The sequence below is a fragment of the Dasypus novemcinctus genome, chromosome 13 (genome assembly GCF_030445035.2).
Source record: "Dasypus novemcinctus isolate mDasNov1 chromosome 13, mDasNov1.1.hap2, whole genome shotgun sequence".
Classification (NCBI taxonomy): Eukaryota; Metazoa; Chordata; class Mammalia; order Cingulata; family Dasypodidae; genus Dasypus; species Dasypus novemcinctus.
This window is the reverse complement of record NC_080685.1, coordinates 70,907,890-70,932,885: the sequence shown is the minus strand read 5'-3', so window position 1 is coordinate 70,932,885 and position 24,996 is coordinate 70,907,890. Positions and strand designations below refer to the sequence as shown.

The window sequence follows — 24,996 nt, the reverse complement described above, 5'->3', positions numbered from 1 at the left end:
AAGGTCATGTAGTAGTCTACTACAAGGAACTAGTTGAAAGATTATACTAAATTTTTCAAATGTATCTAGTGTGGGAACAAAATAGAGATAGAAGGGGACATATTTTGGATATATTCTGAACTTTTAGAGGTAAAATGACTGGCTGACTTCATGTGGTTTAGATGGAAGTCATGCTTTTAAGGAATGAAAAAGGAAATAAGGGGAAATGATTATAGGAAGTTAGTGAATTGTCAGAATTTTTAAGCTGTATTTAAGAAAGCAGAAGTGAAAAATTGTCTAGTTATACTTGTAGTAGATTTAACTGAATAAAAATATATAGTGTCATCATAAGAAGAGTTTTAGAAATACTACATTGATGTAATCTGTAGCATTCTCTTGTCCAGGGACTTACAGAATGCTTTATTTTTATTATACCAATTTCAAGAATCATAATAAAGTGAGTTCATTCAATTTTATTTAGAAGTTTTTCTGGTTAAAGTGAGTAGATTATAAAATATCCACCCAAAATGAGCCCCAAATAATTTTTCAGTTAATGTCAGTGAAGTTCTCTAATTCCAATTATCTTTGTTGGAAGGCTAATTTTGAATACCATTTCTTATCATTATTTGCTATTTACATTTTATCCTAATCTCTCTTGGAGATCATTTAAATGACTATATGCTCTTCATGTTGATGATATTTTAAAATTGGGCATCTGTGAATGGTAAACATGGCAAAGCAGAAAATCTGAAGGAATTAAGAATATTTTTCCAAACTAATAGTCTACTTTACTGTGCCAAGATGGACCAATTTTTACAGTTATATTAGATTACATGACATTTAAACAGCATGAATAATGCATACTTCCAATTCGTAAATTACATATCATGAGGTTTAATGTAGAATTGGGTTAATATCAATAATTTCTAATAAAAATTGCTAGTGCCTTGAAAAGCAAATTGTAACATTCCAAGGGATCTCATTATTCCTGTTTTTATTTAATGTAAGCCAGAACAATTGATTTTCTTGTAGTCTGCAAAATATATATATATATTTGCACAAACTAACTTTAGATATTGTCTATATTCATGAATCTTTTTATTAAAAATTAATTCAATTAAACAATAAATCATTTCAATGAAGGAAAGAATAATGTTTATTTGATGTCACAAATTTTTTAAAAAATTATACAAAATTATGCTAATATTAAGTGGACCTATGCTAATTGGAATTAAAATATAAAAAACTTTTAGTGTCTGTGAATAATAGCAAAACATGTATATCAAACATTATAATGTTTATATTTTCAGTTTATGAAAATCCAAATTTTCATTCAGAACTTATTTCATCACATAACTATACTTAAATGGAAGAAATCAGCGATTCCATAAATATATTTGCATTGTTTGGGATGTAATTATTACATGAATTCCTCTCTGTAAATTACATTTATGAATAAAATTTACAGATTTCATTTTTAATTAGCACAGGTCATTTTTAATCCCGTTCTTGAATTTTAACCACACATGTTGAAATGGACAGCTGCACTTTAAGAACTGCAAAAGCTGAAAACAAAAATATCTGTGAAAATTTAACACCATGACATCACAAAGAAATTCGAAATCAAGCTGTTTCATGCTAGCTATCTCATTTCTAGTGGATGATAGAAAAGAATGGTCCCCATGAAATTTCCCTCAGGCTTTGAAATGTATTTTTAAACTTCAGTGTTAGTCTTGTATCCTTCAACTTTATTCAGAGGATTTATCCATGGAAAATCTTACTGGAATAGAGAAGTGTATACCAATAAATTACATTTTGCTTTTTAATCATAAAAGGACCAGGGAAATGAAACCTATTGCATTTCTAAAAAGTGTTAAAGCTGTGGTGGAGATCTTCTCAGTTTGTCATTCCTGCAGCTTCATTATTTACAAGAAAGTGCAAAGGGAGCATCATTTGCCAAGTTTCTCCTATATGTCAAGCAGTATTAGCTGTTTTATAAAAAGTTTTTAAAAAGTGTTTTAAAGTACAGCATACATACAAAAAAGTACAAAATGTGTAGAGCTCAGTAATTTTTAAGAAGTAAGTCTGTGATTTTTTTAAAAAAGCCCTCTGTCAAGAAGTAGAAAGTAACCCTAAACCTTATTCTAAATCTAAACCTAATTCAGAAGTGTCCCCTGTGATCCCTCTCACTCACTATGTTCCCAAGCACAACTGGTATTCAAAATGCTGCCACCACAGTTTAATCTATCTTGAAAATTTATTTAGAAAGGATCACACAAAATATATTCTTTGTGTTTGACTCTGTTCTCTCAAATTCTATCTGTAGGCTTTATCCATCTAATTCAGTATAAATTCTATCTTTGCTCATTGCTGTGTTATATTCCATTATGTGGCTATATCATGATTTATTTGTTCTGTGCTTCATGAGCACTAGGGTAGTTTCCAGTTTCTGGTCATCATGGATAGCACTATAATCAACACATTTATGCGTGTGTTTTTCTTTCAATATACACACATTTTTGATAACTATATACTTAGGGATTGAATTGTTTGCTGCTAAGTTATGCATACGTGCAACTTTAGAAGGTATTTTAGTAGATATTTGAAAAGTACCATTTTCAAAGTGGTTAAACATGATATTCTTACCAGTAGACTATAGGAGTCTGTTTCATCATATCTATTATTTATTTTTACCAGCTTTTCTATGAAGTGGACAATTTCATATTATTTTATACAAATGAAAATTTAGCTCTAGAGAGTTTTTAGGTGACTCACTCAAAACAGCACAGTAACAAGTTGGTAATCACAAGAACAACTTTCTGATATTAAAGGCTGTACATTTCATATTAGAAGTAATGAAAAGTTGTTTTAGTATTGGGCTATGATTGTGGCTGATGGAAAGGTCTTTGCTCTGCTGAGGAGGATTATGAGGAGTTTTCTGGGTTTCGTTGAGCATACTCTTAAGATGGCTATAAAAGAGAATATCACAAGACTTTCCATGAAGTTTTGGACTTCACAATGCAAATATCCTGGTAATAAAATTTAAAGAAACTTTAAGTAAATTTGTTAATTCAAAGTATAAGACCTCTGTCTCAGTTGTATAATTAAAGACAGCATGAACAAATTAAATGCATTTAATTTAAACGGCAAGAATTTGGCATCTAGCCTTTGTGTTCAGTTGGAACCATAACTCTTCTCCAGTTTATAAGGGAAAACTCTTCTTAACAGAAGAATACCAGCTAATTTGTAAAAGAGAATGATGAAATTAGACCATCAATATTATGCAATGCCCATGGAATTATAGAATCAGGAATCATAAACATATGCCCAACCCTAAAATGAGTGATTACTAGAACATATGAAATTTGCAAGATGCCAATATATCATCCAGTATAACACTCTACAGATTACCAGCAAATTAAGGAGGTGGGAATTACCTTTGAAAGGGGCTAAGCAATTAATCCTAGCATCAATCACAGTGAGAAATGCAATAGTGTGTGTCACCTTGTATGCTGTAATATGAAGAACACCATATTTAAACTAGGCAGAATCTAATAAATGATGTTCAACCTGAATACAATAGTTTCTAGACCTAAATTCCAACTTACAACATAGAGGTGAATATCACAAGAAAACAATCAGACCAATCCCAAATGTGGAAAGGTCCACAGAAAATTGGCATTCTCTGTTCAAAGACTTGAAGAAATTTAAAAGTGTAAGTAAAAAAATAAAAAAAAAAAAGTAGCAAAATTGTTCTAGATTAAAAAAGTCTAAGAAGCCTAACAAAAGAAATGAAATGTGGGAACCTTGTTTGAATCCTTATTTCAAGATAACAGAAGGGCAGGAAATGAGCACAGTTAAAAATAAATATTTACACAATGAATTAAGTTTTCTGCTGCTCACACTACTTTTACTAAAGTTCTTAACTTGTTCATGTCTGCAGAGAAGCACCAAAGGGAAGAGTGAAAATTAAATTCTTAATGACTGCCAATTTTATGGGGATACTAGGATATTGTCCAGAAGCTTTACAATTGTGTAAAACTTTTTGATTTTTACTTTTAGCAAAGAAATTATATTTCATGCTTCTGTGTGCTGGTAACCCACAATTTCACTTTGATTGCCCTTATTATTAGAAAAAAAAAGATTTAAAAAAGTAAAGACTCTGTTGTTCTGTGAAGTATGTATTTTGCATCTAATGTCAAAAAATATTTTTATAAGCTATCAAAATTGGCTATTCATATAAAGTCTGATTTCGTTACTATTATATTTTCATGATTTCTTATGCATACCAACATGTATATGTATATATTTTTAAGATCTATGTTATGGACTTTTGTTCCTGCGTCAGGTTTGACCATAATATCTCATCTTCATGCATTATTTTCAAACACATTTTGCCATAATGTCCTGCTTTAATTCCTGAGTATAATCAAATATTTTGAATCCAGATCTTATTTTGTGATTCAGGGTTTAAATTGGGAAAATGTTATCCTGAAGGAAGAAATATATTCTTATGCTTAGTAGCATAACAATATCCAGGCTCATTGCTCAGTAATTACTAGACAGCTGTTATATGTAATTTATAGTCACCTGACTCTTCATAATATGATTAATTAAGTTAACCTTGCAAATTCTAGAGAGTACCTATTTTATCATTTAGAGTGAAATGGAAATTATTAGTATTAACTATGACAATGTCATTTACCTTGTGTATTAATCAGCCAAAGGAGTGCTAATGCAAAATACCAGAAATGGGTTGGTTTTTATAAAGGGTATTTATTTGGGGTATGAGTTTACAGATACCAGGCCATAAAGCATAAGTTACTTTCCTCACCAAAGTCTATTTGGTGCAAGATGGCTACCGATGTCTGCGAGGGTTCAGGCTTCCTGGGTTCCTACGTTCCTGGGGCTTGCTTTACTCTGGCTTCAAGGTTCCTTTCTTCCCAGGGCTTGCTTCTTCCTGGGTTCAGCACTCCTCTCTTCGTGGACCTGGCTTCTCTTTCCTCTGTGGGCTTACTTCCCGAGGCTCCGGCTTAAGGCTTCAGCATCAAACTCCAACATCAGAAATTCTCGCATCAAAAGCTCCAACTCTGTTCTTTGCCATGCCTTTTATCTGTGAGTCTCCACCCACCAAGGGGTGGGGACTGGGTGGGGACTCCATGCCCTAATGATAACTCAGTCATGTGCAGGTTCAGATCAGATTGCAAACATAATCCAATATTTCTTTTTGGAATCCATGAATTATATCAAACTGCTACACCTTGTTTTCCCCAAAGTTAAATCTCTACTTGCCCTTATCTCCTTTCCTATGAATACCAAAAGGGATAGTGCCTCTGTCTTAGGTTTGCAATTTCATAATTTTCTGCTTTCCTATAAACTGTTTAAATACTCTATCTCTGAACTGAATTTTTATTCCCCAGGCACTAACTCCTCTCAGTCTAAATAGCACAATCAAGTTTCCCTCAGCCCTATAAAGGGGTTCAAATAACTCCAGGTATATCACATATTTGTTTATATGTTTATCTTTAAATATCTGTGTATTATTTAGAAAGCATGTAATATTACCTTAATTACTAGGCTATTGAATCGTTAAGGTAACACTGCCTCCCAGTAGCTTATACTTTTAAGAGCAAAATTATTTATTATTCATTTTTACCATTCTTTCCATAGCTACTGACCATGACTTGAAATAAAGTAAGCATATATATGAATTCATTTATGAAATAATGAATTTGAATACTTACATGATCAAATATATGCATCTGCATGTATACACACGTTTATAGATTCAAAACCAAAATATTTATGGTCTCAATAATAAGAACTAAATACAATGAGTAAACTCAAACAGGTAGAGTATAGTTTTCTAGGAGATAAAACATGGGTTGAGAATGGGAACTGATGCTCAATGTATGCAGAATTTTTAAATAAAGTTTATTGTAAAAATGTGGAAATGAATAGAATTGATGGTAACACATTGTAGTGAGTATAACTAATACTGCTGACTTGTAAATGAGATTGTGGCTAAAAGGGGTAGACTGAATGTAAGTGTCAATAGAAAGGCACCTAGAGAATAATCTAGAGAACATATAAAAGAGTGATTTCAGTGGTGAATGAGATTGTGATTAATGATATATAACAATGTTCTACAAATGGTTGAGAGTATGGTGATACATGGAAAAAATACAACTAATGAAAGTTAAGGACCATAGGTAACAGTAATATTGTAATATTTTTGCAGCAATAGGGGAATTTAGGGGATGGAATTTTTCCTCTTAGAATAATGAAACATTTTAAATTTGACTGAGGTGATGACAGCATAACTGTGATGAAAATGAGAGCCACTGAGCATATACTTTCAATGGGTTGTACAGAGCATGAAATTGTCTAACACAGGGAATCCAGGGGTGAAAGTAGGACTGTGTTTAAGAGAACAAATATTAGAACATTCTTTCATGAACTATAACAAATATAATACTAATACAAGGTATTCATAAGCAGAAGGTTTGTGGGGAAAATACACCAAATATAAGATATGGGCTATGATTAGTTCATAGTTTGTAATAAATATTTCACAGCAATGCAGAGTGTTGGTCTTCAATTGATGTATGGTAGCCCTGCATGATAATATGCATGTTTTCTTTTTAAATTCACAATTTTTACTATACACTTACACTTTAGGTATGTGCATGTATGATATAGATCATTAAAATTTTTATTAAAAATATATATGTAGAGTACCTAACACCTACTAGGTGCTCATTAAATGGCACCTACTATAACTGTTGTTGTTATGGCTGATAAATACCACACATATTAGTTAATAACTTACATTTTACAGTGCACTAACATGGACAAATAATTATGACTTGCACTTATGCCAAGTACAATGCTAATTCCTCAAAATGGGTCCTCATAAAAAAAGATGTAACTCTTTTATTACAAATTATTAAAAATCTTAATTATTTTGGATTCTGATATTAAGTTCTTTATTGTTATAATTGAGTTTTGAGTTCTATATTATTTTATGTTAAATTTTGATTTATATAATTTAAATTAAAAAAAAAAAAAGATTTGGTATATTTTCCCCAAACCCACATTTGTAACAAATATTCCACAGCAATGCAAGGTGGTGTTGGTGGGGTGATGCATGGAAGTCCTGTATGTTATGCATGATTGCTTTGTAAGCTTACAACTCTTCTAATAAAAAATGTGTGTGTGTGTATAATTGCAGAAGAAAAAAACTTAAATATATCTAACATTTAGAAAAATAATTTCCAATTTTAAACCCTGAACAGATTTTATTTCCAAAAACAAGTATAAAACTCCTGGAGGTTTGGGGAGAAAATTCTATAATAAACATTTCTTCTGTTATTTTCAGGTATTATTCTACTCTGATGTAAACCTGGCGCTCTACTCCAGACCCTGGTTCTATTGTAGCTATCTTAAGAGATATGTGCATGTTTTCTGTATTCCTACTCTGTTGAGCTTTACTCACACTTTGGTGATGGGGTACATGTGTCCCTACCCTTCCTATTCCCTTCTTAATCCACAACACAACCTGCTTAACTCTCACATTAAATTATACTACCCATTCTATTTTCTGGTCCTCATCTACAATCCTCTGAATTACTCCTTCTCATTTCTTAGATACTTTAGATACTGGTTAGTCTCACGCTCTCCAATACTCTTCTTTTCACAATTCTTGGTGATCTCAGTATCCATTGATAATCCTTTCTGACCTCTCATTCAATGTTCCTTTCACTTACAGGGTTACACATAGATATTGTCTTTGATGTTAAGTACTAACCCTCTAAAATATCAAATGTTGCACCCTCCCACTAGTACCTGGTTTTTCCAACTCACCTTGTCTGGCACTGCATTTTCAACAATCTATCCCATCATGATTTTCCCATTAGTAAAATATTTTAATAATTTCATATTTTCTGGTAACTAACTACTACCTTATCACCTGTGTTCATATATTCCTAATTTCTTCTGATACTATGGTTAAACTGTTTTTGTTCCGGTCTAAAGCCAACCCCTCCTTTTTGCATGAGATCTTACTGCCATTTTCCCACTTAAAAAAATTCATAAAACAATTCAATCCACTTTCTCTTGCAGCTATACTTATTTTCTCTTTGTAATCTAACCCACAAACACACAATGGTCATAATTTTTCCAATATCAGGGATATAAACCTTCATGATATCTAGTTCTCAACATATCACCCTATTTTCTGCTTCACTTTATAGTAGAATCTAACTAAGCATTACCTATTAATTCTGATTTTAACTCTCTGTTCCCTTTCATGACAGTTTCATTCAGAATTTCATAACAAAGGAAACAAATCTGCCATACTTAGCAATGAGTAACACAATGCTGAATTCAAGACAGAGTTCTCACTTCTCATTTTACGTGAACATTCTGTCCTCTTTAAAATGTTTCCTTACCATGGTTTCCAGACAGTCATGAAGTTATGTTTTTTCAAGCTCCTTTCTCATTATTTCTTCTTCTGCTTTGTTGATCCATATTTTTCCATTACCACTAAATGCTGATATTTAAAGGATCACCTGGAGATCTGTCCATGCTGTTTCACTTGGATCTAAAATATAATTGATAAAGTATTTTAATTTTAACAATTTTTGTGTAAATATGTAAATATGCTACATTTGTTTAGCAGTTCTTGATTTTTGGCCAAGCATCATATTACCAATTGACTACTAGAGCAAAATAAAATGATAATAAACAAATTTTGCATGGTTCCAGTTGCAATATATGATGAGTTTTACTGGATAAATAAGATTTGGAGTTAATACCAAAGTGAGAATAATAATTTTTACCTTAATAATGATGATGGAGAATACATACCAAACTCTCCACATATTAGTGAACACTGTATAATCAAAATGATACTGGGTAGTTTTGTTTTTGCTTTTTCCTGTTTACTACTAACTTTAAGAATCCTGTCATATTTCTCTCCTTCCCAAAACTGCCTAAGTACCTGTTCATATCCTTTGTTTACCTATTCTTTGTATTTTTATTGATTTTTCAAAATTATTTACACATAATGGATACTAAAAATCTGTGTGTTATATATCTTGGAAATACTGTTTCCTAGACTTTTTAATATTGTGGATTTTTTGTCATATATATATTTTTAATTATATGCAAATATTTTAATGTTTCCTTTGTCTTTTGCATTTTGCATATCATTAAGAGGAACTTCCATTCCTGAAGGTTTCAAGCATTTCCATCTATATTTCCTTCTACTGCTAGCAGTTTGGTTCATGCATTTTGTTATGTTTTGTTTGTATGCTAGTCCATCTGGGATTATCATTTGGTAGGTGTGAAGAGAAAAAGGATTCTATCCACTTTATGAGTGCTATTTCTTTTCCACATTGATTTGGTATGTTGTCATAATCGCATATAAACTTTATATATATGCAAAGATTGTTTCTTAAACAACTTTCAGTTCTTATGATATGATGGTCTATTCCAGTAAAGCTACTACTACTACTACTTAAATTAACTATGGCCTTATTATGTTTATTCTATTAACATAATAGTTTTCATTATCACAGTATGTATAAAAAGATTTTCAAATGCTGTTTATGCATTATTGACACAAACTCCCTAAGGCAATGTGTAATTTAATGTACTTTTGAAATAATTTGCTCTTATTTTATTTATGAATTTTTTGAATATAGGTTTTATAAGTGACTTTAGCCTATAACTTATTTTTCTTGAACTTTCTTTGATCTTGTAATGATGGCAATCTTTGCTCCAGAAATGTACTTCTTCAAACAACTGGAGTAATTTATATGAAATTAAAATGATCTCCTTCTTGGGTGCTTTCAAGCTATAAGAAGTGATCTTAATTCTTTAGCTATCACAAAATATCAGATATACCTGCATTATTCCAAGAAAGGAGCATGGAATGATGGTTGTAGAAGACCCTGTGCTGTTTCTCAGCTTACAAACAAACATTGCTATACTGAGGGCACCATAAGTATTATGCAGTGTTTTAAGAAATGCTTAGACCTAGATGTTACAATTTTTTAAACATTTGTAATACCCTGAACAAACTTGAGAAAACCAGTCTATATGGCACTAACATAAATAATCATAGGGTACATTTCAAATAAAAATAAGTTCTGAGGTAATGTTGAGAGGATTAATACAATAACATAAATGATTTAAAAAATTATTCCCCAGCAACTTCTTAGTGAATTCATTAAAATCATAAAATTAATGATAACATGAACTTTACTACTAAGAAAATCATGTGCTATTTCTGATTCTGATTTATTATTCTCTGACTTTGTTTTATTTTTCATCACAAAACCATAACATTTCCCATAGAAATTTGGCAGAAACTGTTAGGAAGTGCTGGCAGGCATAAGAGGATCAGAGTGAATCAAGATGAATATTTCTTCTTGTAGTCTAGTTATACATACAGATTCATGCTACTCTATATCACTGTTGGCATAAAATATTCAAATTTGTATAGTAAATCAAGGTGTTCACCAATTGCATTATCCCTGTAAGTAAGTTTCACAGAGTCATTCATTAAAATGGTAATTAAAATTTAATTTTATGTCCAACTTCTTGAGTGAGAAGTATTTCTCCAGATTTGCTTAGAAATCTGTTAAAATGAATAGGTTTACAATGAATGAACTTAGCAGGTACACATAAAAGAAGAAAATGAGAATTGTAAAAGATAAAACATTTTATCGGCTATACTTTTCAGAAAATAAAGGAAGAAATGTATATAATGTTTAATATAGTCATGCAGAATAGCATAGGTTTAATCATTCTGGAACTGAAATAAATAAAATATTTTCCAAAATAACGTAAATTTAAATTAAAGTTGCAAATAATACCTGAAATACTGTAACTCTTGAATAGCTGATTCTTGATGAGAGAACATAAATTATATCTATCATATATTCATAAAATATAAGAAAGATTGGAAGAAAGTGTTTAGATGAATGGGATTTTATACTTAACTGATACACGAAAATTCAGTAATTATTTTATCAAAAATAGAAACTCAATACCAGCTCAGAGCATTCATTAATGATTATATGTACTTAAATTGAAAGTGGGGAAGTCTCATAGATGGTAAAGCCTGAAAAAATTATCCAAAATATAAACAATATCAGCTCCATATGTTTCGTTAGTGACAGACCCAGGCCTGAAAATGAGAATATTATTTCCTAGCCAAATATTCTTTCCATAATTGCAGCTCCGAAAGGTGGAAAGCAACGATAAAACATATTTAAGTATACATTTGTTTTCCAGCTATATAAAATATATTTGTAAGGTTTCTCTTTTCTTTAATTATGCAGAAATAACACAATTTAGGAAAGTAAGACTTCTTGCTGCTCAATAGCATCCTTCAACTTTAATTTTTATAATTAATTCAATAATTAAGATCACTGTAATATATAATTTGAATTTCAATTTATTTATCTTCTGTTCTTATCAATTTGCATGTACTTAAAAAAATCCAAATCTATAAATATTAGAGTAGAAGATGCTTTCTTACCTTACTCCCTGTATATAAGCTGTCGATGACTGTTTAAGTATTAAAAAAATAAAAATAAAAAACAGTTTATGAGTGGGGTGTCTCCACTCTTGACTTACCTGAAAAGGTATATTTTCTTTCTCAACCTGATGGCTAGACAGTCTACTAGATTATAATATACTTCTACAAAGAAATTCCATTTTAATAATTCAAATGAAAATCAACGAAAACAAAAAACTTTAAAAAAAGAAAATCAACGTAAAAGAGATGACAAATACTAAATTATTTGGATTATCATCTATTAGAGATTGCTATTTCAAAAATTCCAGCTCAGTGTTGAGAATTTGATAATGTGGCTTCAGAGAAATCTTCAAATTCTGATACTGAATGGCAAAGTGTATAATAAATTAGATACCATGAGATCATCTTTATTGGTAATTCCCTTTTAAGAATACATTTTTCATAGTTTAAGACTTTTGTCTTCTTTTCCTAATAGAATCACTCAGTGGCTATAGAATTTCAAATATGGTATAATTCATTTTCTAAAATTTCCAGAAGGATGCTGTGTCCTGTGATTATGATAGAAGTTTTATATTGGAGTAAGTACAATGAACTTAACTGATAAAACATCGGTTTCTCACAACATCTTCAAATAGTAAACCTATTTTTACCCTGGTGATATTCATCTGCTTCTGTAGTTCATACAGTGATTTTCCCTGCTGAAATAAAGACATGAATGTTCACAAATTGAATATTAGGCAGATTTCTTCCCACCACTTTTGGATAAGATAATGACAATGAACAGCAGGAGGTAAACTCATTTCAATTTGAAGTATAAATAATCTACAAGCATTCTTTTCCATCTATTGCCTGAAAATTAGACTGTTGCATGAATTATAGCATGATAAAAACTTTAAAATTGAGAATGAAAATTCAATAGAGAAGTTTTCAAATAATTTTACCAAATCTGTAGATGGAAAAATAATGTAACATGTCTTCTAGTTGTTTATTAAGAACTTATTAAGATAAAGAATATAATTTATATGCAACTTAATTGCTTCAATTTCATTTCCAAGAATCAATTAATTCATGTAATTTTCCATCTAATTCAATCTAATATTTTTTAAGAATTACTTTTCAAAAAAGAAAAGTTGGATTGTCTTGTAAAGGCAAAGTTTGTAATTTTTTGCATATTATATTTTTAGCAGTGTTTCTTTTTTTAATATTTTTTTATTTTTAAAGAAGCTTTAGATTACATAAATGTTACATAAAAATATAAGAGATTCCTATATGCCCCACTCCCTCCTCCTCCAATGTTTTCCCACATTGGCAACATCCTTCATTGGTGAGATATATTTGTTATAATTGATGAACCCATATTGAAGCAAATGGGACCTCCTCAAAATTAAAAACTTTTGTTCTTCAAAGGAGTTTGTCAAGAAAGTGAAAAGGCAGCCTACTTAATGGGAGAATGTATTTAGTAACCAATTATCTGATGGGGGCCTAATATCCAGCATATATAAAAATCTTACATCTTGAAGATAAAAAGACAAACAATCCACTTTTGAAATGGGCAAGAGATTTGAATAGATACTTCTCCAAAGAAGAAATACAAGTGGCTAAAAAGCACATGAAAAGAGGCTTAACAGTTTGTATTTTTAATATAAAAATCAATCTATGCATCCAAATAAAAACATAACTACATATAAAGACATGTCATGTGTCCTAGGGTTAATTATAGTTTAATTTTAGGGTATATTAGACTATATGGAGTTTTTGTAAATTATAGTAGTTAAGCATCAATATAAGTATATTATGAATAATTAATTCAAAATATTTATTTAACTTCTATCTTGGGAAAAAAGATAAATGCATCATTGGCAAACTCATTAAATTTACTACATAAACTGTACACCTGTCTTAATTTCTCAAAAAAGATATTACAGATGCTGTATTAAAAACATATTGTAACTAATAATAAATTGAAACAAACTGTTGAAAGGTACAGCTCCACATTCAGGGCTTCTGCATTTGATTCTTGCCTTAGCTTTACAATCATACACAGTATGATGAGAGAAAATACTCTACATATAAGCAGAGAGAACATCAGGCAGAGCCCTGTAGCCTTGTATTGTCACAAATTCAAACTTTCTTTTGGGGTAATTTAAGAGAAATAGTGACATAATCAGTCACTTGTTTTATAAGGATTATTCAAGCTACAATGAAGTAATGGATTAATGAAAGATAATTAGATAATACCTATATGGAATGCTATAAACCACTTCCACTATCTTATTTAAGCCATATTCTAATATTATTTTCCTTTTTTTCCCTTGTGAAGGCTGAGAGTCACGAATAAATGATTATTAAGTGAAGAAAATGAATTTCTATTACGTATGATTTAATTCCAAATCTCAAACTCTTACATAAAATCTATGTTGTGATATAACACTCTCCTGTTGTATGCAGTTAGTAAAACATAGAAAAGGACAGAGAGTTCATTTTGAATTGAAGGACATAAATTTGTGGTGGCACTTGTCTGTGAATGTCAGTTAAATTCTCAGAAGTGCTCAGTATCCTTCCTGGAATTGAAAAGAGAGAACACAGTAATGTTCTATGGTTTGTTTGCAATTTAGGTCAGTTCTCCCAAAACTAAGGGAGCAAATCATCTGAGGTAAATAACAAGAGAATAATTACAGTTATAATCCTTAAAATTCTTAATTATGGAATTGAAAGGAAAGTTCATTGATAACTTACCAGAAGGTAAAAATGTCAAAGTTAAAAATTTTAATTGTTGTCACAGAATCTAATCCTTCCATCCTGATGTGATATAGTCTCAGCTAAACTTTTCATGATTGTGAGATTACTGAAGATTACTTGAAATCATTTGTTAAAATGAGTAGGAAATAGAAATATCTTACTATATATTTATATTTTTAGAAATTTAGAGACAAAATTATTTTTAAAATATTTAGATAATAATAGTATTTAAGAAATGAGGTGAAAAAGAGAATCAAATTTTGCATGTATCTGTGAAATGTAAGCTATTTTTAATCAAAGACCACAGATTCTCTTTCACTTGCAGCTTATATAGTAATATCTATGATTCACAATATTAATAGTATCATAATGGCATCTAAAATTTGCATACATTATTTAAAGCTAATATTTAAAGAAAGAATAAGAATGTTAAGAAACGCTAAACTACTTTCCAACAACAGAAAACAAATTGTATGTCCCTGAATAAAATTAGTACTTCTTTCTGCCATAATTGGTCCTTCTTCCTACTCAACTTTTCCGTTTTTCAAATTTCTTTTTACTCAACTTTCAAAACCAATTCAGATTATTTTTTCATCTAAAAAGTAAGTTCTGAACATTCCTAAGTGCCTATATTTCTTGGATTCTAAAGATGAGTTTAACATTTGCTGCCCACTAACTTGTAGATATATCTGCCTTTTCAATTACCAAAGTATTTTCCCCTAACAGGTAGTAAACTCTTTGATTTCAAGGATGATATCTCATTCCACTTTGGGTCTCTGCACTTCCTAAGCATTTAGTAAATATTTGTTTCATAGTTAGGAGTTTAATTTAAGAGAATAAATTAAGAGAACAGAAACAGAAGAGGCTATGTGTATGTATGTGCAGCTAGAGTACAATTGAAGAAAACATTTAAATCTCAGCGCTCCTTGCAATGTCCTGCCAAATGCTCTGTACTATCTCAAGTTACTAGACATCGGGTATATCAGGGACCAAGCTGAACTTTCTGGCAATGAGTCTCTAGAGGACAGGGTTCTAAGTGAGGGTTTATTTGAACAACCTTTTGCTAAATAGGGCATGACTGAACTTGGATCCAGTCAGACATCTCAGAGGCAGTTATTCAGGAAGGACCTGTAGAGAGTTCCTTTGTCTAATGATTTACTGTAAGCCCTTGAACCACACATAGAGCCTACAAGGTATTTGCCAAATTTATATGAATAGAGGCACCATCTGAAAGGGACAGAGAAAGAATTAATTGAAGATAGAATGACTTCAAGGACAGAACCATGGAAACTGACCAAAGAGATCTCCTTGTGAGTTGAAAGGGAAAAATTCTATCCCTGTCCTTGGAGGAAGCAAGCCATCTTCCCTGCACTTGGAGGGGCTGGGTGTTGCACCCAAATATTCAAGGAGAGTGCCTCTTCCCCAACACTGGGAGATAGAGGGGTCTATGCAATGGGGTTTGCAGAAGCCACCATTCCAATGCTTAGAGAGGGTGGGGCCTATACACTGGTATTTTAGGAGAGTAAGCCCTTGGAAAGGATATGGCTAATGCTCCAGCAGGGTTGGAGGACAAAGCATCAGTCCACTTATGTCTCTTAGACCTTGAAATCTAATGGAGTTTGGTCTGTTGGATTTCAGACTTGCTTAGGACCTGTGATCCTTGTTTTCCTTTCAGTTTCTACCTCTGGAATAAGAATGTCTATACTGTAGCTATCCCACCATTATATTTTGGAAGTAGACAACTTATTCTCTAGGTTTCACAGGACCTTCAGACAGAGAAGAATTTTGTCCCAGGATGGACCATATCCAAATTGATTTTGATGCAAAATTGGATTTAGCACTGTTACTGAAATGACATAAGGCTTTTGGGATGTGGTGAAGATATGAATGTAATTTGCATATGGGGTCCAAAGGGAAGACTATTGTGGATGAATTATGTTCCTTAGGAAAAAAAATATGTTCTTAATCTTAATCCCATTCCTCTGCATGTGAACCAATTGTAAATAAGACCTTTTAAAGATGTTAAGGTGTAACCTGGCTATATGAAGCTGGGCCTAGATCTCACTTTTGAAGTTTTTATGAAGAGAAAGTCATATGGAAGAGCAAGAAGCTTGAAGTCAATGGAATCAAGAAGAAAAAGGAAAGGCATTTGCCATGTTACAGAAAAGCCAAGGAACCGAAAGATTGTTGGCCAGGCAGAATTCTACCAACTCCAGGAGGAAGCAAGACTGTCAAATTCTGAAACTGTGAGTCAATGAATTCCTCTTTAAGTCAACCCATTGTGTGGTATTGGTCTTAGCAGTCCTAAATTATAGTCAGGCACTTTCTCACTTGCCTGCTTTCTTTGACTCTTGTATTGCTTGCTCTGGGGGAAGACATTTTATGAGCAGTCTTATGAAAATGATGATATGGCAAGGAATTGAAGCATCCTGTCAACAACATTATGAGTGGGATGGAAAGCAAGTCTTTCAGACCGAGTAGGATTTCAGAGATTATAGCTCTAACCAAACTGTAGCCTCCAGAGACTCTGAGCTAGAGTCATCTAGCTAAGTCTCTTCAAGATTCCTCACCCCCAGCAGAAACTGTGAGATAAAAGTTTGTTTTAAATGATACGTTTTGAAGCAATAGTTATGTAAAAGTAGATAATTAATGCGAGGAGCTAATAATTTTATCACATTTGAAAAATGTTACTCAATTTAATAATGAATGAAATTGTGTCACAAATTATTATGTAAATACACAGTTTTCAGTTTTAAGATAGAAAATGTTCTTTGGTGGTGTTTGAAAAATTGTGATCTTTTTTTGCTGACATACATAAAATCCTCTGATCAAAATTGAAAAAAAAAGTAGACATTATTGAAATTACATTTAATTTTTAATTCAAATTAGCAAGAATTATATATCTACAGTATTGAGTGTTCCTATCCATAGTTATAGTGCATCAGTATTGAAAATATTTACCTCCACATGAAGAAAATATCTACCTCCAACTCTTCCATTCTTTAAAATTTTTCACATAAGGGGCTTGCGTTTTTATTCAATTATTTCTAAATTCTTACTTTTTTTCAATCATAAAGATATTTTCCCATATCTCTATTACTGATGCTAAAAAATACCATTTATGTTTTCACATGGGTTTGTAATGCAGCAAATGACTATATTTTATTAAGATTATAATATTTTGATATCAAATTGGGGGGGTTCTCTACATAGAGAACCACAAATCTGTGAAAAATGATAGATTATGTTTTCTTTATTTCTGATACAATGTATCTTTATGTCTATATTTCAATTATTCTATCTACCTATCTATGCCTTACTCTATTTTCTAAGAACAGTTCTCCTCTGTAAAAGAAAAGTTTATGAATAAAGATGATGACAGTGGACAATCTTTCCTGTCTCTTACTTTAAAAGAAATCAATAAATCAATTCATATATATATATGCTAAGAGTAAGAGTGTTTTTAAATTTTTAATAAGAAAGTGGGTAATGAATATTACTAAAAGCATTATTTGTATGGTCATATAAATTTTTCTTTAGTAATCGTTCATTATATGATTTTTTCCCCATCGATCCCCTGATGTGGGAAATTAAATAAATAAGAAGTCAGAAGTCAAATATTAAATCCAGATCATATATCAATATTTTGGGTGGCAATTTCTTTAATTTGGGCTAGTGAGTAAAATATGCCTATAAGTTTATTTTTTTTAATATCTTTGGCTTAAAGTTACAGTAAATTCATGTGTAAGGCAGTGTTTCCCCCCTTTTTACTTTTTTTCCCTGTAAAAGATATTATAAGAAACAAAGTATTTTATTCTTGCCCATTTTGTAAAACTGTTCTAAAATAATTCAGTTTAAAATAAATTCTTTTACAATACTGCTATTGAAGTTTTCTATTTCTTCTTCAATAAATTTTCGAAAGATGAATAGTACTAAAATTTTATAACTTTTTTCCATTTTAGATCCAGGAATTTCCTATTTCTATTAACCGGTTAATGTCTTCAATATTTGTAATTACATCTCCTTCTGTGCCTGATATTGGGTATTTGTGTCTTCTCTATTTGCCGTGAACAATCTTGGCAAGGTTTTGCAATTTTATCAAGCTTTTGGTAGAACCCATATTTTAGTTTTGTGGATTCTATCACAGGTTGTTTTCTTTTTTTCCCTTTCATTTATTTCTATTCCAATCTTTATTTTCTTCTTTATTTGATTTCTTTGCTATAATGCTTAATTGTACAATTGTAATTTATCAAATGATGCTTTCCTAATTTTGTCTGTTTATCTTTTATAATGTAAATAAATCTCCCTTTGAATATGGATTTATATATATTCCACAAATTTTGTTTTATTTTGATTATCATTCAAACATACATTACTAATTTTCATTATATGTTGTAACTTTCTAATTATTAGAAAATTTGCTTTCTTTTTCATCCTTATTTTTCTGTCATTTAATTTTTTATATATTTTGAAAACATGAATTGTAAACTAATTTATTCATGTATTACCTATGTAAAATGAACTGTACCTATTTTTTAAATGTATGATACAGGGGCAACTCATTTTACATAGGTAATACATGAATAAATTAGTTTACAATTCACTAACTTGTTTTCAATAGATACCATTATCCTAGTCAAGGTACTGGATCTTTCTACCGGCATTAGGAGTTTCCTCATCCCCCTTTGCACTTCCTTTCTCTCTTTTTGTCCCTAGGCAAACACCAATCACATTTCTGCAACTAATATTTAGTTTGCCTTCACTAGAAATTATTAATGGAATCATGAAATAAGTACATTGTGAATATTATATTGTGTAGTTTCTAGCTTCTAATTATGAAGATGGTTTTGTTTTATCCCACAAGTAACCTCCTGTGAGTGATGGTTCTAACTCAGTTTAACTCTTGGTTGAGCTGATTCGAGTCCTTTACATGCATGTATGTGTGTTTGGGAGGACAGGCTGAAACTTGTGTGGGATTCATATATAAAATTAGTGGCTCCCTGTTACAGTTTTCTTGCCCTGGAATTCCTATTTCAGGAATAATTCCTGGTGGTCACTTGCACTTGCCTATGCATCTTTCCCTGGATTTTCTAGCCAGAAGGCCAGTGCTACTTTTATTGAACTGCATGTACTGCCCTGCTCCATCACTGTGTTCTGTACATTGGCTAAGCACAAAAAATTAAATTAATTTCTGTGGCAGTTCTTCACCATATTTTAACAGTCCTTTCTAATATGGCTGCTTGTGTTTACTCTCAAATATTTTAAGGTGGCCATTTTTGTGTTCTGACTAGAGATTATAGTTGTCATCAGTGGGAAGATTTGTGGGCAGAGAAATTCACCACCATCTCAGAAGACCGATATCTGTATGAAAGAATAATCATATACAAGTTAAAAATTTTCATATTTCACTATTGTTGAAATATATATTTTTTATGTATTTACACTATTTTACTTTTCTATTGGTAATAAAATTTATTTGGTGTACTGCAGGTGTAGATATACCAGTTTGTTTGTTTTTATTGAGATATATTCTTAAAAAAAACACATCCAAACTTTATTGTTCTTCAGATAAACGTCAGTGTTTATTTTACAAATGTATACTGATTATTTTTATCATTTATTGGAAATTTTTTTCAATTAAATTGATTTTGATTATTTTTATATGTATTTGGTGTTTCCTATTTGTCTCAAAATTTTCCATCTTTGTTTCCTCATTTCTTTCAAATATTTTTGGACTGGATCACATTTCTCTTCTTTCTTCTCCCCCTTTAAATTATCTTCTACCTCTTCTGTTTTGGAATTTATATGCTGCGTACCTACTGTTTAAGTAGTATCCATAGACATTTTAGCTTTACAAAATTGAATATTTAACTTTACAGAATTGAATATTTAACCAACAAAAGTTTTTTTTTTAAACCCTATTTATACCCTTCCAGCATAGTATGAAATGTCAGACAGCTCTTATTTGGAAATAGACAAGTCCTTCCCTAAAGGAAGAGTCAATCTTATAAAAATCTCCCTTCTTGTTAGCTCAGTACCACATTTTCATTTTCAAAGTGAATAGTGAATATATGTGTATATATATGCATATACATATGCATATATGTTCAGATTATGAAGACACCATAGTTCTGGAAATGGAAGTTCTTATAATTTTTCATTGTTTTTTAAGGATGAAACTTCATGCACTGTTCCTTGAAGGCTTTGCTTTTTTATTTTAAAGCAAAACAAAACAAAAGGAACACATAAATTTATTTCAACAATTACTGTCTCAGAATGGGCTTCAAAGACTTTATAAGTCATAAGAATAAACATCTGAGCACCGACTTTTCTTATCTATTTTCATTCCATCTTTTAAAATCCTGATTTTCTAAAAGGTAATGGCATCATCTGACTGAAGTAAAGAATATTATATGCAATAATATAAAATGAAAACTTTAATATATTAAAAATTTCTAAATATTACTATCTTATACCTTTAGAAAACACCGTTTTTTTATAGTTCTTCTTTCCCATTCAAAAGCATATTTGTTGGGAAGTGGACGTGGCCCAGTGGTAAGGGCATCAGTCTACCACATGGGAGGTCCGTGGTTCAAATCCCGGGCCTCCTTGACCCATGTGGAGCTGGCCCATGTAGAGTGTTGATGCGTGCAAGGAGTGCCGTGACACACAGGGGTGTACCCTGCCTAGGGGAGTCCCACACGCAAGGAGTGCGCCCTGTAAGGAGAGCCGCCCAGTGCGAAAAAAAGTGCAGCCTGCCCAGGAATGGTGCTGCATACATGGAGAGCTGACACAACAAGATGATGCAACAAAAAGAAACACAGATTCCCATGCCGCTGACAACAACAGAAGTGGACAAAGAAGATGACGCAGCAAATAGACACAGAGAAGAGACAACCGGGGCAGGGGGAAGGGGAGAGAAATAAATAAATAAACCTTAAAAAAAAAGTATATTTGTTGAGGAGCAGATGCAGTTCAAGTTGTTGAGTGCCTGCTTTCTATGTATGTAGTCCTGGGTTCAATCCTTGGTACTGCCTAAAAGAAAAAGTGTATGTAATTATATACACAGATATTGGTTTCAGATTGACCTAATTCAAATCCTGGTCCATTTTGAAAATATAATTTTCAAGCCCCACTTTTTTTGTTTTTTACTTTTAAGTCTATTTTTTTTTTTTAATTCTTATTAGAGAAGTTTAAACATGCCAAACAATCATGCACATATGTGGAATTCCCATACAACACTCTCCACCAATACATTACATTGTTGTCGACCATTTGTTACAGATTATGAGAAAATATCATCAAACTATTACCACTAACTATGGTCTATAGTGTACATTTGGTTTATTTTTTCTATTACCCCCCCCCACTATTAACAGAGTATCTCTTTGACATTAATGCAAGACTATTATAAATTTGCTATAAATTATAGTCCAGAGATTACATTAATTGTATTTTTCCTATGTTTCTCCACATTCTTACCACCTTGCAATACTGATGCACATTTGTTCTACTTCATAGAAGGACATTCTTGTATTTGTATTATTAACCACAATTCTCAACTACCTCTGGGCTCACTGTTATTCAGACCCTAGATTATTATCTAGCTTTCTTTCAATTCACATCCCTTGACAACTCTTTGCAGCCACAAAAATATTTGGGTTGCTTCACAAATTTATGTGTCATCCCTGCATAAGGGCCATGTTAAACTTCTCTGCACCATTCCAATTTTAGTATATGCACTGCCGAAGTGAGCACTAAACCTAATGTTTTTATAATTCCTTCTCATTGCAACAACTGCAAATAACAGGTTGAAAATTCCCTTTTGTACCTACCTTTTCCCATTCCCTTCTCTGATATAATAAATGTTTATAGATTTATAATGTCATTCTAGAAACTTGTCTCTTTCATTATATACATAAAAATTTATATTTCCAATTATGTATTTTTAATATAAATGGTAATATTTCTTAGATTGGTTTTGACTTGCTTTTACTCTAAAATATGTCTTGTGATTTTAAAAAGTTAGTTCATATATGTCTAATTCCTAAAAATATTTTTCATATTTATTCCTCTACTGAAGTTTGTATATCCATTTTCACTTGCTGCTACAAATAATGTTGAAATCAATACCTCATACTTATTTAGATATTCAATTATGAATGTATTTCTGGAAGAGACACCTAGATTATTTTAAAAACCAGGAGGAAATTGCATTTGTTAGTCTCATTTTTCAGATGAGGGAACCAAGAATTAGAGAAGTTAAAGATCTTGCCCACCATACGCGGTGCTGATACATGGCAAGGAGTGTCCTGCCACGCAGGGGTGTCCCCTGTGTAGGGGAGCCACACCCGCAAGAAGTGCGCCCCGTAAGGAGAACCGCCCAGTGTGAAAGAAGTGCAGCCTACCCAGGCGCCACACACTCGGAGAGCTGACACAGCAAGATGACTCAACAAAAAGAAACACAGATTCCCGTGACGCTAACAAGAACAGAAGTGGACAAAGAAGAGGCAGCAAATAGACACAGAGAAGACAACCGGGGTGGGGGGGGGGAGGGGGAAGGGGAGAGAAATAAATAAATATTTAAAAAATAAAATAAAAAGATCTTCCTCAAAGTCATTCATTAGAAAGTTGTAGACACATAACACGAAAAGACATATATTTGATGTAAAATCTGAAGCAATTAACCAATTTCTAATTCAACACAAACCTGATGCTCTCTCATTTGAGAATTCTTCTCAGTTCTCTGCTGTTCTCCAGTAGTGATTGTATATAATGATGCTTATCATATTTTTGCTATTTTAAATATATATTATATATATATATAAAGGATACTTAGATTACATAAATGTTACATAAAAAATAAAGGGAATTCCCATACGCCCCACTCCCTACTCCTCCCATATTTTCCCACATTAACAACATCCTTCGTTAGTGTGGTACATTCATTACATATTGATGAACACATTTTGGAGCATTGTCACTAAATGTGGATTATAATTTATATTGTAGTTTACAATCTCTTCTGCACAATTTTATTGTTTATATCAAAATACATAATGACCTGTTCTGTCATTGCAATGCCATTCAGGACAGTTCCCAAGTCCTGAAAACACCCCCATATTACACCTGTTTTTCCTTTTCCCTGCCTTCTGAACTTCCAGTGGCCACTGCTTCCACATCAATGATCTAAGTTCTTACATTGCTAGAATCACAATAAGTCTATAGTAGAATACCAGTAAGTCTATTTTGGCCCATAGTTCATTCCCCAATCCTTAAGATTCTGGGGGGGTGATGCCCACTCTGATTCTAATTGAAAGAAGGCTTCAGTCCCACAAGACTGATGGCTGGGACTTTCTTGCTTATAGTTGTAGACTCTCTCAGTTCCTTGTGGTAGTTGTCCATCATCATCTCCTTGTTAGTTTTCCTGGGTGAGTCCAATGAATTGGGGAGTAGGTGTTGCAACTCTGTTGAGAATCAGGGCCTAGGTGGTACATGGACAGCCCAAAGATTTAAGACTCTTGGACATACACCTATCAATTCTAGTAATAATTATAGGTTCAAGGGTCAGAAGAGCATATGTCATGAAACCACAACTAAGTCAAACTCTTTCACACTGGGGATCATAAATTCCAAAGTAGGGCCCACTCTCAGGGCGCCAAACTCCTGAGCTGTTGATACTGCCTATTATGTCTGGATGTCTCCAGAGCCCTCAGGAGTCCTATTGTTTGAGGTAGAATTTACTTTGGCAGCCAAGGAGACCCTGCTGAGCCTAAATCCCCGGAATGATCTCTTGACTCACTTTGAAGTCTCTTAGCCATATAAACTTATTTATCTTTACCTTCCTCCCCTTTTGGTCAAGGATTTTTTCCAATTACATTGCTAATTGGTGCTTGATAGTAATGCCTTGGTGCCAGGGAGGCTCAAACCTGGGATCCTTAAAACAAAAAAAAATGTATGTCAAAAATATGGAGAGGGAAACGGACTTGGCCCAGTGGTTAGGGCGTCCGTCTACCACATGGGAGGTCCGCGGTTCAAACCCCGGGCCTCCTTGACCCGTGTGGAGCTGGCCCATGAGCAGTGCTGATGCATGCAAGAAGTGCCCTGCCATGCAGGGGTGTCCCCCGCGTAGGGGAGCCCCAAGCGCAAGGAGTGCACCCGTAAGGAGAGCCGGCCAGCGCGAAAGAAAGTGCAGCCTGCCCAGGAATGGCGCCGCCCACACTTCCCGTGCAGCTGAGGACAACAGAAACGGACAAAGAAACAAGACACAGCAAATAGACACAGAGAACAGACAACCCGGGGGGCGGGGGGGGGGGGGTGGGGAATTAAATAAAATAAATAGATCTTTAAAAAAAAAATATGGAGAAACCACTAATATAGTAAATCACAAAAATGAATTGCCAACGTCAGTGTCTCATTAAATACTAGAAAACTTTCTCCTATTAAAATTGACTTTACATAAATGAAATAGGATGTGGATTTTAATTTTTCTTAGCAGTGTATAAATTATTGGTTTTAGAAAATTCATGATTTTCAAAATTACATAATTATAATTTTTATCTCTATAGCGTGATCACAATCTTTGTTAAATAATAAGAATGCATACTACTTACCAGGCACAATTCTAAGCACAATTCATTTTATTCTCACAATATTCTTATGAGGTAAGTGTTTATGATTTTCCTATTTTTTGGATAAAGAATGAGTTGATGGAGAGGTTCAGA

At 32.3% G+C, this 24,996-nt stretch overlaps 1 non-coding gene across 1 annotated transcript; it reads right to left on the bottom strand.

The window, feature by feature from the left end:
* Nucleotides 1–21,923: 21,923 nt before the first annotated feature.
* On the bottom strand, nt 21,924–22,028 carry LOC111764716 (U6 spliceosomal RNA). The gene has a single exon (XR_002797262.1). It is a non-coding gene; the product is annotated as a U6 spliceosomal RNA (small nuclear RNA).
* Nucleotides 22,029–24,996: the final 2,968 nt, after the last annotated feature.